Here is a 13822-nt window from a genome sequence, read left to right as displayed (position 1 = left end):
AAGATTTTCACACATTTGGTTTTAGGACAATGCTATAGTGCCTATAGTTATGGTAACGATATTAGGGAAACCTGCTATTATAGGTTTCTATTACCTTTAGTGACAGATCCAATTTTTTAGCGACTTTTTAAATATTATATTAAAATAATTAATATTAAATTTAGTAAGTTTTTAATTAAAACTAGTAAGTATATGTCTGAAAGATAAGTTTTAGTCAGAAATAGAAATTTACACTTTGAGTAATTTAATTTACTTATTATTTGACGAAAATTACTTATTTTTTAATTAAACTTACTAATACTACAAGTAAAAAATGTTCATATTTAAGTAAAAAAGTTACCAGTTTCTGAAAACAGTTTTGGGTTCCTGAAACACTTTCGGATATCATCTCTTTAATGTCATCTGCCTTCTTATTACTTAGTTCTCAGTTCCAACATACGATTGAATTCCCAGGCAAAGGTTTCCACTTTGGTCCACACTTTCTCTTGGTTACAATTGAATAAATTTTCTCACTTCAAATTTTCATCTTCAGTTCCCACTTTCCCTCTATCCTTTCTCATCGATCGGTTGTTTTTGGGTGCTGCCATATGCAGACACAATAAAAGGGTTAGCGACGGTGGTAGCCAACCAAAGAGCGTATGAAAAATAGCAGTGACGAGGTTAGACCATCATGTCCTCTTGAAATCGTTTGATTATATTGCTGTAATTTATTTATAGTTCATTTGTTTTGTTTGTCAAGATTTTCTTGCGAAATCAAGGCTGAGAATTTGAAGATTTTATTGCAATTTTGGGGCTGAAAATGTCCACTGAAACATCTAGGAAGTGGTTGTAGTTTTGATTGTCTACGGTAAAATATGCTTAATAGCCATATGAAACATCTAGGAAAGGACTTGAGACTAGGCGTTTAAGTTAAATGTGATTAATTTGTGAATGCGTATAAGATGTTTGGTGAAATGTCAAAGAGAAATCTGTGTGTTATGATTGCTACTCTGTGCTCTTCAGCAGCCAGAGATGAGACCAGCTCTTAAAGAAATCACCCTCGTCAGTCGACAACAGCGCTCAAGATCACCCTTGGGATTGGCTGAAAATAGACCTATTTCTGTTGGAAACTAAATAATCATATTAGAGACAGTGATTTCATCTTCCTTGTACCTGCTTTCTTCCTCTTCTTCTTCTTCTGTTTCCCCCCCCCCTTTGGCTTATGGGTTTTTCTAGCTTTTCTTTTTTTTTGTTGTTGGGTTAATCAGATGTACATATTTAGATGAGAAGCACTAATACTCTCTTTCCAGTCTTGTTTGTGGTGATGGGATGAGTGCAGCTTCATCAGTTTCTTATAATATAACTTGAAACTTTGCAAAGAGGGATAAGATATTAATATACCTCCTTCAATTTTGCATAAAGGGATGTTTTCCTATCTTCCTTTTTTGCTTGATTCTGCCTTTTTTGCCTTTTTAATTTCTGGTGTTCCAATATATATTTTTTTTTTTAAGCTTTAAGTTCTTGAATCTAAGGTTGTGATTTTGCTGCGTCCTGATTCTTCCTCCAACCGACAAAACAGAGGTCCTTGATGTTTTCTTTGTTTTTATTTTTTTTGTCCTTTATTGTTGTGGCTGTTTTGCAAAACGTGGAAGTTAAGGCCCCCTCAAGGGTGGGTTTGGCCGATGCAATTCAATACTAAGAAATGAAAATCAGTAGAAATGACTTGCAGACAATGACTACCCATTTCCTGGAAAACGATTTTGTCCTTTTTCTCTGGATATTTTTTGATCTTTCATTTTTTATTCCCACTTGAAAAATGAAACACATTAATTGTTAGTTATCATATTGTCTCTGGTTGGCTGGTGCTTAAATTTTAAAAATTAGAAGTCATAAAGCAGACTTTGATTGTTTCTTATTTCTATTAATTTTCGATATGTATAAAAATTACCGCAATTATTTTCTATTAAAATATGCATAAGTATCCGTTAACATTTTTGATGAATGAATTCTGTACTTATTTTCTATTAAAATATGCATAAGTATCCGTTTGTATATCCTCTTTCCTTTCCTCTTGCTCTAAATCCAGTGATCGGTAATGGGGTAGGTTGGTACTGATTGAAATAATTTTCTCGCAAAAGTCTTAAACCAGAATTTTAAAAGGAAACCTAAGGTTTTGATGTTGCCTTGGTCTTTCTTTTGTGTTTTATCCGCTCGAGTTGTTGAGGCCTCCCTCTTTCTATCTCAGTCAAGCCAGATTCTTTGCTCCTGCCTTGTATGTTCTTGTTTCAGAAACTTTGTTTATCAGGTTGGGTAGTTTAGTTCATGTTCTTGATGCTAGAGGGATGGAATTGTTTTTCTTATCAAAATGGCATGTTGTAGTTCCCTTTTCGTTCATTGTTGTGCGATAGATTTAGGTGATGAATAGCCGAGAGCTACGGAAAGCTTGTAAATGTGATTTTGCAGAGAAAGCTCGAGAAATTTCTAATTTTGTGATGAATTTTAAAAAAATTCTACAAAAAGGGGTGATTTTGGCATACCATTCCGTCTGGGGGTCTTCGCATTTGTGAAATGCGAGCTCACTGAGCTCGCATTTCACGAATGCGAGGTTAGAGAAGAGCTCGCATTCCGCGAATGCGAGCTCCTCTTTATTTTTTTTTCTTTATTTTTTTATTATTTTTTGAGAGCTAGGGAATTATTTCCAGAAAGCTCGTAAATGTTTTTTTTTTAAAATGTTGCAAATATTTAAAATTTTGCAAATAGCTCGCATTTGTTAAATGTGACCTCCAAAAATTGTATTTAACTTTTTTGTTAGATTTCGCATTTATAAGTATGACTTTCAGAAAATTAAATTCAAAAATGTTAGGAAAAAAATTTAAAATGATATTTACGAGCTCCATAAAAAATATAAAAGTAAATGTAAATATTGTTTGTTTTGTAGAATTTACCTTTACTAAAATGGTGTCGGTAGTAAAATCTTATTTTAAAATCTCTACTAAAATCTTATTTTTCGGAGAAAGGTTAGAGAAATTTTGTTTAAAAATCTGTAATTAGCAGAGGAATAATGTTTTTTTTTATTTTAAAACTTGCACGTGGCTAAAGTCATCAAATATGTGCTAAAACAAAATCAGATTAACAATAATCTTTTTAATATAATTTACTATACATGCATAATTCTTTTATAATAAAAAAAATTGGTAATTGTACGGTTGAAAATACGTTATTTTATTATAATACATTTAAATGGTGAAAAAAGTACACATGCATAGTTCTTTTTATTTTATAGATCAATGTAAAAATAGAATGAAATTGTTAACATGTAAGGTGTTGACTATTTGTTGTGAATAAAATATTAAGTGTTTTTCCTTTTGTATCAAATAAATTTTTTTGATCAAATTCTAATTTTCCTTTGTTATTAATGAATCGTATTTATTTGTTGACACCGATGAATATTAGTTATAAGAATATAATAGTTAATAGTCATTAATATATGTTACAATTTCAACTGTAATTTTAGAAATTTCATAACGCAATTTTATTTAAAAAAAATTATATAAGTTATTTTTATGAAGTGCATGTTATTTGTTTGGTAGTTGAAAAGGAAAAGGAAAAAAATTAAAGCAAAGATCTAGCGATTAAATCTTGCGTGTTTTACCTAACTTACAATTATTTGGGCTGGATTACTATTTTGATTAAAAATATAAAGCGATAATGAAGACAAAGTTATATTGCAGCAAAAACCCTAAAACCCTAACTGCTAAAGCCGTAAAACACTAAATCGTAAATCTTAGAAACCAAATCCTTGTAAACCCTAAAACATTAAATCAAGGTTGTTGGGTTTATTAATATCCATTAAAAAATATTTTTGCGGCACGATAGGATTACTATTTTCATTAAAAATCTAAAGTCCTAATCAAGGCACACTATTGTCAAACTAAAATCCTACGGCGGTCAAACCCGAAAGTACTATTCTCATAAAACACTATTTCTTGATCTCTGAAACCGTAAAATCCTGAATCCTAAAAGCCTCAAACCCTGAGTGGTATCTCTAATGTAGTCAGTAGCAGAATCAAAGATATGATATTTTCTTTTGTCTACAACTCATTTGGTCTTCTGTTTTCTTGCAGAAGCATGTGCCACCGATTTCTGTCCCTCAAAATAGCTGGAAAAATTGTGAGAAAGGTAAAGGAAAATAGGTGTGACACTTGCTGTAGAGAGAGACAGATCCGAGCCTCGGATCGGAAGGTTGAATATAAATCCGAGCTCGGATCATTAGGATCCGAGGACTTCCCATGATGGATCCGAGGTCGGATCTTATGTCCTCGGATACACTCCTACAGAAGTACAGACGAGGGATCGGATCTGTACTAGCTCTGACGGATCTGGGCTCGGATCGGTTCCATTAAATTTCCAGTTTTTTCGCTTCTTTCGTTTTTCCTTCATTTTTGCTCCTAATTTCTTGTGCACTTTATCCTCTGGACTATCTTGACATTGATTTCAGCTCGTGCATGAATTTCATATGGAATGTCCCTCACAATCTCACAAAAATAATGCATTTATCCACTCATTTAAGCAATTCAAAAAAATGGGCAAAATTGAACATTTTGGCCATTAACTTGAAAGTTTTGACAATATTTTATACAATTTTTGACAGAATTTCCCCTAAAAAATGGACAAAACTCCCTGTCAACAACCTCAAATTCAAGAAAATTAACCTTATGACAATATTTCCAAATACAAAACCAACATTTTCAAGCCATAGACAACTAAAATTATGCATTTAAAAATACAATGAGAGCCACTCAAATAGGTGGTGATGCAATTTGAAGCCCTTAATCATCACAATCATCCAATTTCTGTCCAAAATGAGACAACAAGGGTACCAAACACCATAGGTAGCACAAGATGATTCAACTAAAAGAAAAATAAAATCTACAAAGTTTGTCTTAACAAAAGAAAAGAAAAATAAAGAAATAAAAGATCCAATGCGCTAAAGAGCATCATGGCTGCTGGGAACGAGGGTCTACTGCCTCCTCGGCTCCATGAGGACCCTGTGAGGTACCAATATGGCCCTCCTCCTGATGAGGTGTAGGAGTAGGGGACCGGCGGATATGGAAATGATCCTCAATCGCACGAAGACGGCGATCATGTCGGTCGAGTCGCTCGGTCATCATCCGCTCCGTCTGGTCAATGCGCTCGACAACTCGCGTCTCCATACAACAAATGACATTTAGGAGCTCTTGCCACTTGGAGCGCGGTTGAGGAGGTGGTCGCGGAATCGGAGGAGGAAGAATCTGTTGTGCCTCCGTCCCTTGAGTTTCCGCTTGTGGTTCAGTGTGAGGCGGAGGCTGAGTGGAAGTCGATGCTTCTCCTGTGTCCCGGACCAAAGCAGCTCCAAAATCCGTAGAAATACCCAAGGATTTGAGTATCGTAGCATTCACCTCCTCGGCCGACCTAGTTACCACCGCTCTCTCGGTTCCAAGAGGAACCTTGAGCTTCTCAAAAACAAGTGATAGCAGTCGAGGAAATTCGAAACAAGTGTCGCCGGCCCTCATGCGAGCTGTGGTCCGCATATAACTGATGATAATGCTAGGTAGAGGAATTCCGGTCAACTGCCTACCCACTCCATGTATCATCTTATCCAGAAAATAGAGATCGCTATTTCGGATCTCCCGTTTGCCACTCTTTTTCGGCACCACATTAAAGGCAAAAAGATAGAAGATCAGGTGGAACCGATGATCGAAGGAGTCGGCATATACCGTGAGTTTTTTCGAACTTCCTCGCTCACGGTACTGCCCCTTTAGACGTCCCACAGCCTCTCCCACTTGCCAAGGATCTCTAGCTTTGAACTCCTTGGTCAATTTGACGTCGTCGCCTTCGTCTTTGAGTTGGACGAAGCATCTCAGTGCATCTCGATTGAGAGCCACTCTCGTGCCTCTAACCCATGAGACAATGAGGTTGCCACTGTGGCTCTGCTTGTTTTCTACATTAGCATAGAACTCCCGGACCAGGTTGGGGTTGTAGTGCTTGGGCAACTGAAGGATGTTCTCCCATCCAAGTCTCTTGAATGCTGTAGAAATGTGATAGTGCGCGTCCACCTCCAGTGCCAAGTGTTTCTCAATGATGATCTCCTTGTCCAGTCCGGCTTCATACCACTCTTGGTTTTCGAGCGATGTGAATCGTGTGGTATCGTAGTCTGGCGGTGGCTCGTCACGGCTAGTAGATGCGGTCTTCCGGCGAGAACGCGGTGGCGGCTCAGGTGAGGAAGATTCTTCCTCAGGTGACTCCTCATGCAAAGAGGGTGTGTGTTCCTCACTTGAGGAAGGAGTAGGAGTACGAATGCGAGCCCTCCTTGTGCGAGCCATAATACCTATACCAAAACAAGATGAACGTTCATTAGAAAACGTATAAACTTGCTCACACATGTTAAATAAGAATTTAAGAAAATTTCGGCAGAGTTTCCCCTTGTAAAAGGGCTAAACTCCCTGCCAACATGTACCAAAAAAAACACAACCAAAGATCCTATTTTACGCATTTCAAGCTCAATTGCATATTTTCAAGTAAAATCGTCCTCAAAGAAATGAATCATTTGAACCTTAACCCATCATTTCAACAATGTATATGCCAATATAATCATAATTTTAACCAAGAATCACACAACAATTGACTATAGCATTCTTAATAAAGTGCATACAAATGAGCCGTAAGTTTGCCAAAAGGTTTGAACGTACTTAACTAAATTATAAACACGCTCTTTTACCCAATGGAATGTGATCTAGTTGGCATATCATTTTCACTTGGTACAACAATAACTTATACTCCTAAGAACAAATTCATTCATTCAATGAAAACGAACATTCACAAGTCTAAATCACTAAAATGCTCATGCCTAAAAATTGAGAAAAAATCTTAAAAATATCACCAAATCCACAGTTTTCTCAAAAATAAGCATGAAAATAGCTGTAACAATCTCTTTAAGCACAATGTGGCACAATTATATCAAGAAATCCCAACAAATATGCATTTATCATAATATTCCCAAAAACTAGAAAAACCCGAATAAGAAATTATTCGCAAATTGTAGCATTATAGATTTTGCCAACTACAAAAAATAAATCCGTCAATTGACTTTCAAGGTTGGTCATTGACTTTCAATCCATCAATTAGCCTTAAAAAAATCCGTATTTCATATTCTAACGCCCTTTTCTACAAAAACAAAATTTAACAAACTATACTATTTCAACTTGTCGGCAAACATCCAATAGTTGTAATATAACATAAATTAGCTAATGGCTTGTATCAAATCCGAATTAAGCCTTATGCATAAGAAACGGTAGTTGTAATATAAAATAAATAACCTAATAGTGAGTTACCCTCACAAAGAAAGATCTACAAAAATTTCGACATAGTCTCCCCTATAAATGGCCTCAAACTCCCTGTCAAACAATCCAAATATCCATGAAATTCAAAAGCTCCAATCTATAAACTACATAATGTCAATAAAGTCTCAAAGCTCCAATTGTAAAACATACAATATCCAATGTACATAGTGTTTCGACCAAAAGTAATAGGGTCGATAAATAGATTTTAAAAAAAAAATCTGATGAATTTTAAAAGAATTCTACAAATGGGGCATTTTGAGCATGGGATTACATCCAAAGGGTCTTCGCATTCAGCAAATGCGAACTCACGGAGCTCGAATTTTCGCACGACGAAATCCACAAAAAATTTTAACAAAAAATAAAACCGCACCTCGCATTTATTATTATGAAATGCGAGGATCCGAGCTCGGATTATTTATGACATCCCTCGGATCCAACAGGGTTCGGATCCTTCTCAACAGATGATCAGACGAGCCCTCGGATCTGAGTTAACAACTATGGATCCGACCTCGTATCATAAGGATCCGACCTCGGATCCTTCTGCCTTTAGTCGTATCCGAGCTCGGATCATGCTTTTTCTGCTCTAATTGCAGAAACTGCAAATAAACTGCAACAAATTGGAAACGGAAAAATTGCCCGAATTCGAAAAATATAACGTATTTCCTCAAATCCACCACAAAAATTGCAAAAATAAGCACAACCCACATCACATTTACACCCAAATTTCACAACAAATCTGAACCTGCCCTTGGATGAAAGTATTCAAGTATTCATTAAACTTAAAATGCTATACGTGAGGCATTGCAAGTGCAAAAGCCTAACCTTTATGCTGTTTGACAGTAGCAATGGGACGGCAATGCTGGCAAATTTTGGGAAGCGGCAAACGCGAAACCAGTCTTTGGATGCTCCGGTCTGCTTCGGTCTTTGGATGCTTCGATGTGCAGAAACCAGCTCTGTTTTCTTTGTTTTGCTATTCAAAAATTCCGAATTCTTTGTTTTGCTGTTCGACAGCTATTCAACCAGCTCTTTCTTTGTTCTGCTTCTCCCACTCACTTTTGTCTTCTTTTTTTTTCGAAATGGGGTCTTGGCGCTTGATAGTGCGAGCTCGGTGAGCTCGCATTCTGAAAATACGAGCTCAGTCGCATTCCGGGAATGCGAGCTCTCATTGAGCTCGCATTTTCAGAATGCGAGCTCAGTGAGCTCGCATTTTCAAAATGCGAAAACCCCTATTTGTAGAAACAACTCCAAAAACCGCCCTCGTTGTAGAATTCTTTTTTTTTCCATCACAAACTAAGAATTCACCCGAGAAAGCTCCTGCTGCATTTTTTTCTTTTGCTGATTAGTTCCCTTTGTCCTTGACGGTCAGCTCAGATTTTTGCTTTAATCCTGCAACAAAATGTAGCTTTTGATTTAGTTGATAATTGAGAGTTAAGATCCTGGTAGTTGGTGAACATGTCTGCATGCTGAAATGGAAAGAAAGTTGCGGTATGGAAAGTTGCAGAACCTTGCGGATAAGAAATTGCAGAAGCATAAGAAAGCTTCGTAACATGCATGCAACAAATTTCAGAAATTGCATGGTTAACCCTCGAATTTTGGCTTAATGTTACTAAGGCCCATAACAATTAGGAAAATACAATCAATTTTGTCCCTTCAAAATCTGAATTGTTGTTGGCATGCTTTAATATGTTTTTTGGACAGATTTTTCGTGAATTTTAGGATGAAATAGGGAAGGTTTAATAATTTTGAAGAATTTATAGTTTTGATTTTCATTTGATTAATATTTTAGCTAATTTTGTCATTTAATCCTAATAAATCAGTTTCCATTCATCATTTTGTGAAGTTTAGCATTTGATCTTGACAATGCTACAGTGCCTATAGTTATGGTAACGATATTAGGGAAACCTGCTATTATAGGTTTCTATTACCTTTAGTGACAGATCAAATTTTTTAGCGACCTTTTTAAATATTATATTAAAGTAATTAATATTAACTTTAGTAAGTTTTTAATTAAAACTAGTAAGTATATGCCTGAAAGATAAGTTTTACTCAAAAATAGAAATTTACACTTTGAGTAATTTAATTTACTTAATATTTGACAAAATTTACTTATGTTTAAATTAAACTTACTAATACTAAAAGTAAAAAATGTTCATATTTAAGTAAAAAAGTTACCAATTTCTGAAAACGGTTTTGGGTTCCTGAAACACTTTCGGGTATCATCTCTTTAAAGTCATCTGCCTTCTTCTTACTTAGTTCTCAGTTCCAATGATACGATTGAATTCCCAGGCAAAGGTTTCCACTTTGGTCCACACTTTCTCTTGGTTACAATTGAATAAATTTTCTCACTTCAATATTTTCATCTTTAGTTCACACTTTCCCTCTATCCTTTCTCATCGATCGGTTGTTTTTGGGTGCTGCCATATGCAGACACAATAAAAGGGTTAGCGACGGTGGTAGCCAACCAAAGAGCATATGAAAAATAGCAGTGACGAGGTTAGACCATCATGTCCTCTTGAAATCGTTTGATTATATTGCTGTAATTTATTTATAGTTCATTTGTTTTGTTTGTCAAGATTTTCTTGCAAAATCAAGGCTGAGAATTTGAAGATTTTATTGCAATTTTGGGGCTGAAAATGTCCACCGAAACATCTAGGAAATGGTTGTAGTTTTGATTGTCTACCGGTGAAATATGCTTAATAGCCATATGAAACATCTAGGAAAGGACTTGAGACTAGGCGTTTAAGTTAAATGTGATTAATTTGTGAATGCATATAAGATGTTTGGTTAAATGTCAAAGAGAAATTGGTGTGTTATGATTGCTACTTTGTGCGGGTGAGAAAATTAAAAGTTCTAATTGCCAAATGGACTGTTACTATACTCACTCAATTATTTTTGAATCTAGATAGTATTTTTCTCCTTCCCCTCTTAAATTCTAGTCGTTCTAAAGCAATTATGCAATTTAACATTACTTTCAGCAATCTTTGAGTACGGGTTGCGTAGGATTCCAATCTTTGGGTATGATCAACTTGAGTATAGATTGCGTAGGAGTCCAAAGTTGTAATATTTTCATATGTACTACAAAGAATTTAAGTAAAAATCTCATAAAACATACATCAACACAAACATTGACATGATAGTTTCTTTGACTGACGCGATAGCTTCTTTGACATGATAGCTTCTAGGATCACGCTGAAAATGGAAGAAATGACAGTTCATATAAATGAGCTAGTACAGTTATCTAACAAATCGGCCAAGCTTGGTGGTGGTATAAGTTGGAGAACCATTGTTGATCGGCTTGACAAATTATCTTCTGATGAAATTCAACTATTAACATTTGATTCCATTGAAGATGCCAGAGAATTTTACCTATGTCATAGCAAAATGGTCTGTTTTGGTATTAGAGAACGTGATGAAAAGAAAGATCAAAAAGGTATTGTGACATACAAACGGTGGGTATGCAACAGAGAGGGCTTTAGAAATAGCAAATGGTTAAATTTAGTAGACCGCAAGAAAGAGGCAAAACGTCTTATGAGAGTTGGTTGTCTGGCAACTATAATTGTGCAATGGAACAAGGATATTTGACTTATTCTACTCATAAATTGCAAGTAATCATCTACTCATAAATTTGACTTATTCTACGGTTACAATAGTTATATATGTACACTTCATATACTCATTGGCTTGATGTTAGAAGGCCAAAAATGTTAGCTATATATGTACACTTCATATACTCCTTTATAAATTCAATCTTTATGTTTATGGTTTGTGCTTGGCAATTTTTTTTTTTCGCAGGTCATTTGGACATGATAGACGAAAGTGTACTAAAGTGTACACAGATGCATACGAAACTCACAATTATGATCATGTTGGAGCCCCCAATTATGTTGACAATGTAAATTCGAACCAGATAGGATCATCCTATGGCCATTTGCAATCAGATTCACAGCGTGGATGCAATAAGGGGTTAATGGATAGTAATTGGTTTCAGATCATTCCTCCTGGTCAGGTAATGTATAGCTTGCTTTTATTTTTGTGTGAAGACATGAAATATAATTGTGCTGTATTTGCATTTGTATAGGCATTAATGTGGGCATGCAATCCTTCATTAATCCAAAGTCATGTACGAAACACTAGCTTGTTAGGTGACGAAAATGTTCAGGTACATTTTTCCTTCTTCACGCCTAAGTTGTATGTTACTTATTTGCTATGATTATGTGTTGTTGTGGCCTTTTTTTAATACAAATCTTGTGATGGTTTTGTAGTGAATGAACCAGATTTCAGCCAAGACAATTAAGGAATTTTATTCTTGAGAGGGTACAAATTTTTGAGTTTGTCTTTGCTAAAAAATTCTAGGATGATTTAAGTTTCTTCGAAGGTAGTTTAATGCGTTTTGATTGTACATCTGAACATAATCTCCTTAGCTTGCAATTCCTGGTATTTACTAATTTTAATGTGAATAATTTCAGCTTTCTTGGAAAAAAGTTTGGTGAATGATGGCGTTCAATTTCAAGAATTGGCATTTCAGAACATTCAATTTTTCTAAGTTTCAATTGGAAGTTAAACATTGTTGATGGGAGTTCTGCTCATAATTGTTGAAGTATGTTATTTTCTTTTCAAAACTGTTATGCTTACTTACTAAATAACACAATTATGAGCACTTGCTGTTTATGCTGAAAAGGCATTTTGATGTATTGCACGCAAACGATATCAAGATACAGAGAAAAACCTAAAATGAAATAAATCACTTGATCAAATTCTGATACTTTCATAGTTTCCATCATTTTAGTCACCTCAGATATTGTTAGCATCCAAGTGCTCTTGGGTTTGTAATTTAGAAATTTCAATTCAACAATTAATGCTTTTATTGTGATATCAGAGCTCTTGACACTGGTGATCATGTTCTCAAATTAAGTTACTAGCCTTTTGATTGGTTCAGTTTTTTGAACCCAAAGTCTTTGTGCTCTAAATTCAGTTCTACTCCATGTAATCTTGTCATGCTTAGATATCTATATCTAGTCTCCTGCCAGCTTAATTTTGGTGCGTAAGTATCAGTTATTAAAGGTCGGTAAATGATATTAAATCTCAGGTTGCTATTTTTGTTAATGGTTAAACATTCAAACTGTATGCATGAACCTGGACAAGCAATAGCGACATAAGCCAATGTAAGCATCAAATGATTGATTTCCTTATGATGATATGCTCTGATTCTTTGCAGGCCGTTGCTTCTTCCAGATTAATCTAGTTGCTGCAAATGAGGTTCATTATAATTAGGCTGGAATTCCGATGTTTAAGGTCTTAGGTGGAAGAACACGTTGCATACGAAACTTTAAATCCAGCATTGCATTTCAATGTAAGGAGGTGAAATTCTAAGAAATAAGCATGACATGAAGTGCTGCGATTCGTTTTTTGCTCTGTTAACCAAGTGCCTGTGCGTTTATGTGCTTTGCTTGTCTCCATAAAGCAGGAACTTTCGAAACTCTGCAGCTTTCGAAATGAGTTTTGGAGTTTGAAACCAAGCATATGGTTTGGATGCTTTTTGTGTTCCTGTTCAAGTGGATGCCCTTACCACATTAATGGCGGTGTAACATCCATTCTGTTGTAGGAGCACGTACGCTTATTTATTTCTGCAAGCATTAGAAGTTTTTACTCCTAAACGAGTGTAACTTTTTGACCCAAAAAAAAAAGTGTGTTGCTTTCCTATATATGCTAACGGCACTTTTATGAGAGAGCATCGGCCTTTGTGAAAAAATGCATAATAACATTAAGAACTTGTAGTAATACGATTGCACATGAGATAAGTTGAAAAATGCTCACCATAAGAAAATAAATACAGCCACGCAACCCAAGCTGATTCTTTTCACGCTTCTTCTTCACAGATGCGATCAACTCTTGAAGAATCATTTTACTCCAATTGATATTGCTAAGATTGGAAACATCTTGCATAACTCGAAGAAAACCGCGCTCAACACTGAGTCCGGTAGTTGGACATAGGATAGCTCCCAACATGTACAAAATAAAACATCTTTTAAAATTATCATCACAACTACCATTACTTGACATCAACCTTGCCTTCAAATTGCTAAGCGTTAAACCAGACTCTTGAAAACCAAGGTCAATTGACAATTTTTTAACATCGTCTGCTATGCATCGATTTGTACTCAAGTCAACCCCAGTACAACTTAAACACAAGACTATCTCAACATCTTTTGTAGTTATTGGAATGACCTTTTCATGAACATTCAGTGTACAATTTTTATAATCAAATCTATTTATTAACCATTCACATAAAGCATTATGAATGTTCTTGCACTTGATTTCAAGTAAGCTTCCCATGCCAATTCCCATGATTATGGTTCTTTGTTCCGGAACTAGATTTTGTATGATGTCATGTACACCTCGGAGTAATGTTCTGGTTGGAATAGTTAACTGAAAATACATAGCACAACTATGATTAATCTCTAACA

At 35.4% G+C, this 13822-nt stretch overlaps 1 long non-coding RNA gene across 2 annotated transcripts; it reads left to right on the top strand.

Annotated features, from left to right (window-relative positions):
- The first annotated feature begins 362 nt into the window (after nt 1-362).
- LOC140037322 (uncharacterized) lies at nt 363-12834 on the top strand. 2 transcript variants are annotated; one of them, XR_011841244.1, is made up of 3 exons: nt 363-459; nt 594-659; nt 12574-12834. It is a non-coding gene; the product is annotated as an uncharacterized lncRNA (long non-coding RNA). The 2 variants fall into 2 exon arrangements; XR_011841245.1 differs by lacking the exon at nt 12574-12834 and adding an exon at nt 1003-1400 and having other exon boundaries at nt 434-659.
- The last annotated feature ends 988 nt before the right edge of the window (nt 12835-13822 follow it).

The sequence above is a fragment of the Coffea arabica genome, chromosome 2e (assembly GCF_036785885.1).
Source record: "Coffea arabica cultivar ET-39 chromosome 2e, Coffea Arabica ET-39 HiFi, whole genome shotgun sequence".
Taxonomy (NCBI): domain Eukaryota; kingdom Viridiplantae; phylum Streptophyta; class Magnoliopsida; order Gentianales; family Rubiaceae; genus Coffea; species Coffea arabica.
This window is presented reverse-complemented; position numbering and strand designations above follow the sequence as displayed.